Here is a 6000-nt window from a genome sequence, read left to right on the forward strand (position 1 = left end):
ATACACATAGAAATGTGTAAAAGGTTATTTTTTTGTCTACACATTTTTAGTTAAAGGGGCCATCGAACGTTTTTTTACAAGATGTAATATAAGTCTAAGGTGTCCCCTGAATGTGTCTGTGAAGTTTCAGCTCAAAATACCCCATAGATTTTTTTTTATTATTTTTTTTTAACTGCCTATTTTGGGGCATCATTAAATATGAGCCGATTTATGCTGTGCGGCCCCTTTAAATCTCATGCTCTCTGCCCACGGAGCTCACGCTTGCCTTAAACAGTGCCTAAACAAAATTTACACAGCTAATATAACCCTCAAATGGATCTTTACAAAGTGTTCGTCATGCATGCGGCATGCATGCGTCGGATTATGTGAGTATTGTATAATGTTATATTGTTTACATTTGATTCTGAATGAATTTGAGGCTGTGCTCCATGGCTAACGGCTAATGCTACACTGTTGGAGAGATTTATAAAGAATGAAGTTGTGTTTATGAATTATACAGACTGCAAGTGTTTAAAAATGAAAATAGTGACGGCTCTTGTCTCCGTGAATACAGTAAGAAACGATGGTAACTTTATCCACATTTAACAGTACATTAGCAACATGCTAACGAAACATTTAGAAAGACAATTCACAAATATCACTAAAAATATCATGTTATCATGGATCATGTCAGTTATTATTGCTCCATCTGCCATTTTTCGCTATTGTTCTTGCTTGCTTACCTAGTCTGATGATTCGGCTGTGCTCATCCAGACATTAATACTGGCTGCCCTTGTCTAATGCCTTTCATAATGTTGGGAACATGGGCTGGCATATGCAAATATTGGGGGCGTACATATTAATGATCCAGACTGTTACGTAACAGTCAGTGTTATGTTGAGATTCGTCTGTTCTTCAGAGGTCTTTTAAACAAATGAGATTTATATAAGAAGGAGGAAACAATGGAGTTTGATACTCACTGTATGTCATTTCCATGTACTGAACTCTTGTTATTTAACTATGCCGAGGTAAATTCAATTTTTCATTCAAGGGCACCTTTAATATTGACATGTGTAACGTGTAAATTAGAGTGTTACACATTATTTGTGTCATTTTTCAACACATTCCTTCTATTACCACATGATCCTCCACTGGATGTATAATGAGCAGCAATAAACTACATTTTAGCAATTTATGCCATCATACTTCTGTGGTTATTTTGGTGAAAGTAACTCAAAAGTAGTGTAGCTAATGCATTACAATTCAGAGACAGTAATATTGTAATGTAGCTAATTACTTTCAAATAACAATAACTAGTAATATATAATGTATTACATTGCCCAACTTTGAATACCAAATATACCATATAGTATATTACTAAATATATAGCACAAAAAGTATGTGATTGTTCTGGGACAAAATATAGCTAGGACATAATACAGGGGACAAACTTTTCTTTTTTATCAATTAACTTTTATCAAGCAGATTTTCAATTATTAAATATATTCATTTTACTGACATGATCTTTTTAACCATCTATTATTTCATAATCCAGTCAGATAAGAATCGTTGCATCAGGAAGTGAAACTGCACTTACGTATGTTCTTAAATAAATAAGTTCCCTTCAGGCTCTTTAGTCATGATGTCTGTGTTCACAGTTCCCCGGTGTTAAATTAACACCACTCGGTGTTCATATAGGAACCTCCAGCAGGGTGTTAAAAGTAACACAGAAGCAGTGTTAGAGTTAATTATGTACTTAAGTTATTGATTGGGTGATGATGATTGTTCGATTATTAAGGACACCTGTTGATAACAAGCAGAATCACTGAAGGAAAGAGGAACACAAGAAAAAACAACTGACTTTAAGTGGCTTTAAGCCACAACCTTAGAAGAAAACAACTGAAAAAACATTAAATCTCTCTTACTACAAACCAGACTGACTTTATTTCTGTCATTCGTCTACAGTTATTTTTTAAAAATTAACAAAGGCTTAGATGTTGATGTTTTATTGAAAATGTTTAGTCACCGTTATGGTGATCAGTGTTTCTTAAGTTGGGCAGTTTGACTCTTGACTTTTCAGGTTAGTTTGTGTTTTTTCTTTTCAGTGTTTACCAGAACACATAATTTGTTTCCAAGGAAACCATTAACAAAGACAATCAGATGATAGAGTTTTAATCATCATAATGAAAAATAATTGACTAATCTCATAACTGGTCAAAAGTAGTTATTTACTATTAGTATATTTCCACTAACAATATTTAGTTGGCACAGATCAGACATTCAGAATTTTGATTTTTAAATACATTGTGGGATTTTTTTTTAAAACAGACATACAGAATCAGCACATGAATTTCAACAATGCTGACATACTTCATGCCGGAAGTCGTGAGTTTTATACCAGGATGCATTGCGGTATGAGACATCTCACCATTGTTGAGATTCATATGCTGATTCTTGATGTCTGAATAATGCACCATTTCTAAATAAATAAAAATACAGTTCATTTGAAAAAGGTAATTTTTTTTAAAGAAACGGTGCATCATTCAGGCATGCAGACATACAAAATCAACATATGAATCTCAACAATGGTGACATGCTTCATACAGCAATGCATGCTGGGAGCCACCAAAACTCTTAACTCTTAACATGTGTGTACCTAAAAAAAAAAAAAAAAAAAAAAAAAAAAAAAAAAACCTCCCACAATGCATTTAAAAATCAAAGTTCAGAAAGTCTGATCTGTGCCAGCAAAATAATGCTGGTAAAATTTTGTAAATATCAAATAGCTACTTTTGGTCAGTTATGAGATTAATCATTCATTTTTCTTTAGGATGATTAAAATGTCATCTGATCATCTTTGTTTATGGCTTCCTTTGCAACCAATTATGTATTAGGGGCTGTTTACGTACATGACACCATTTTCAACTAAAAATGGAAAACTTTTTATGCATTTTGGCTGTTCATTTACTCGACAACGGTGGTCTGAGAACACACACGTTTGAAAACAACAAAAACGATGACGTCATGCACATGCTCATTACATGTTCAGTCTATAGTGTTTCATCTCCATCTAATGGCCTACCAGCAGAATACAGCGTTTTTAGTCATTTTTACAGCGTCGTATGAATGGGGATCATTTTGACAACTGTGTCGTCTGTACGTGGAAAACTCAAAGGAAAATCTTCTCAGTTTTAACCATATTGTTGTCGTGTAAACTTACCCTAAACTGTTAGAAAGACACACACATAAAAAACCAAGTCAATTGCCAACTAAATGAAACACTGATCACCATAATGGTTTCTCAAAAAGAACTGTAGATGAATGACAGAAATAAAGGTTAGTAATAAGAGAGATTTAATGTCTTTTCAGTTGATTTCTTCTAAGGCTGTGACTGGAAGTCAGTTGTTGTTTTGGCTTTCCTTTGTTTCTGTGTTTTTTTCTTTCCGTGTTCGGCTTTCCTTTAGTGATTCTGCTTATTATCATCAGGTGTCTTTAATAATCAAACAATCATCACTCAATCAATCATTTAAGTTAACTCTAACACTGCTTCTGTGTCACTTTGGTTCCTATATGAACACAGAGCGCTTCCTAAATTTAACACCGGGGAATTAACTGTGTTCCCTTCTTTTTCCAAATGTGTCCTGTCTCACTTCAAACTGTCCAATCAATTAAAGCCAAAAAGGGCAAAAATATATCTTTAAAATTATTGTGAATCATTGATTCTACTGAATCTATTCATCACCTCTTTCATCCATCACCTCTTTCTGAACAAATGAAGAGTTCAGATGCAAAAGCCGCTAAACGCCATCTATGTCAAAAATGAGATAATGACATTGAACGAATGCTTACAGCACGTAGTACACGTTCAACAAATCACGTGCTTCAAATCCTCTAAATCGCAGCGTCAGCCCATTCAGAAATATCGGTTTGTTGGCAAAAGCCTCTAGACGCCACTTCCCTTTGGCAGCAAAAGCCGCTATATTCCGAGAACCAATCAGAAGGCGCGAATCGAATCATATGATTCCGAGCGGTTTCAATATAGCAGCGCGCTGAGGAGATTTTTTTAGAGTCAGATTCAGATTGAGATTTTTAAAATAAAAGATGGCGTACGATGAAATGGATCAGCCTGTCCTACTAATATTGAATGGCAGAAGAAAACGTTATTTACCTCAAAACTCCGCCTGTCATAAGGCAAAATAGCCTACAGTGGAAATGGCTTGGTCGCAATTGTATCATGCACTCATAACAGTTCTTCGTGCAGCGCCGTTACTTTGAAGGAATCTGATTTATTATACATCAAACAACAGCTCTATTTCGCCAAAGACAAAGTCAAACAAGATGCTATTCTTCTGTCTCATATAGAAGCTGTGCCATATAAACGGAGGAGGCAAAAAGTGGAGGCTGACTAGAAGAGATGTGTTAGATCCCTGTGTAAAGAGGTTTGTCTACTGTTTAGTTTTTAAGTGATAAGTGCTCTCATCTTTTTCAGGGTTTTTAGTTGCATCTTTAGTGATTTTTCAACTATTTACCATGTCTTGTCCCAAATAGGTGGATTTAGAGGTTTTTGCAAAAAAAAAGCACAAGTGGATTTAGCTGATTTTGACGCAAAAGAAAATCTAACTTGTTAAAAACCAATAAATTGTCTAGAGTGACATTTTTGAAAAAAAGTTATTTTATTCACTAGCTAATAACCTTATCATTACCTTTAAAATGAAACTCCTGAACTTGATCGTAAAAGCCTGGTAAAAAATGCTCATTTTAAAGAAAAGAAGTCTGATGGATTTAGAGGGTTTTGCATCTGAACTCTTCAAATTCACTGTATGATGTACCATAATGCTCAAAAGCAAAACCCCTTTGACTACAAACATGATAGCCTATTGGAGTTTAATAAGGGTAATATAATAAAGGTTTTGGGCAAAATATAATCAAATTTTGCTCATCAGGCCTCAGAATACACTGATACAAACATTTCAAAATGCACAGATCTGAATAGTAAAAGTAGCTGCAAGCAGCATTTAATTTCAATTTTGGTGAAGATAGGACAAACATTGACAATAAAAGTGGGAAACAGTATGTGAAAATTTAAAATGAAAGAAAGTTGTTTGACCGTTATGAAAATTGATACTCAGAGATTTCGCTTAGACAAATAGGTGGTGCCACAAGTACAAGAGATTTGCTTCAGAGTAGCTTTTGCCCACAATATAGTATAATACTCTTCTTCTTATACTTTGTTAGCAGATGAGGAAGGTGTCAATAAATCTTCTGCAGTGAAGCAGGTTTAATGTCTCCTGTAAGATATTCAAAACCTGACCTCCCGCATTTCTCTCCTGTTGCTTTCCACATTTTCCATCAGCATTTCCACATCTTCATCCAGGGTCGGAGAACCGGACTCATGTTGTAGATCTGCAGACACTGCTTGGAGACCTTTCATAAGAACTAAAACACAACAAAACTCAATTGATTCAATCTTTCCTTAGAGCTTTGTCTTGTTTTATCAACTCGTCTGTAACTTGTTCAAAATATTTTTATTGATTTCAGCAGATGATACTTTTCATAGTATCACATCATTTTTATTGGTCATAGTAAAAGATGATACAGACACCTGTGCATTGTATTTATATTATGACTCAGTATGTGCTGAACTCTGTTGAACTGTTTCAATAGAACACTGACAGACTTAAGATGAGAGGTGGAGTATTGAAGTCATGGGATTTGGGTGTAGATGGACACCCAAAGAAAATCCAAATTATATTTAGTTTATGTTTTCTATAAATGGTCTATTGTAAAGATTTAGTAACACTAGACAGCCCTGAGAAATGTAATCCTGTTAAACACATGTTGATACTATTTAACTATAGGGCTGTGATAAAAATATAGTTTTCTTAATTTCAATCATTCTCAATTTGAAGAACCAATATCAATTCTTAAATCCCAAGGATCAATCATTCAATCTTTGCTATTTTTAGTCGATGAATAAGCAAAGCTTTGTAGCGCATCCCATCCAATAAATCACAGTAAGCTTTG

This window comes from Megalobrama amblycephala, linkage group LG1 (assembly GCF_018812025.1).
Source record: "Megalobrama amblycephala isolate DHTTF-2021 linkage group LG1, ASM1881202v1, whole genome shotgun sequence".
NCBI lineage: Eukaryota > Metazoa > Chordata > Actinopteri > Cypriniformes > Xenocyprididae > Megalobrama > Megalobrama amblycephala.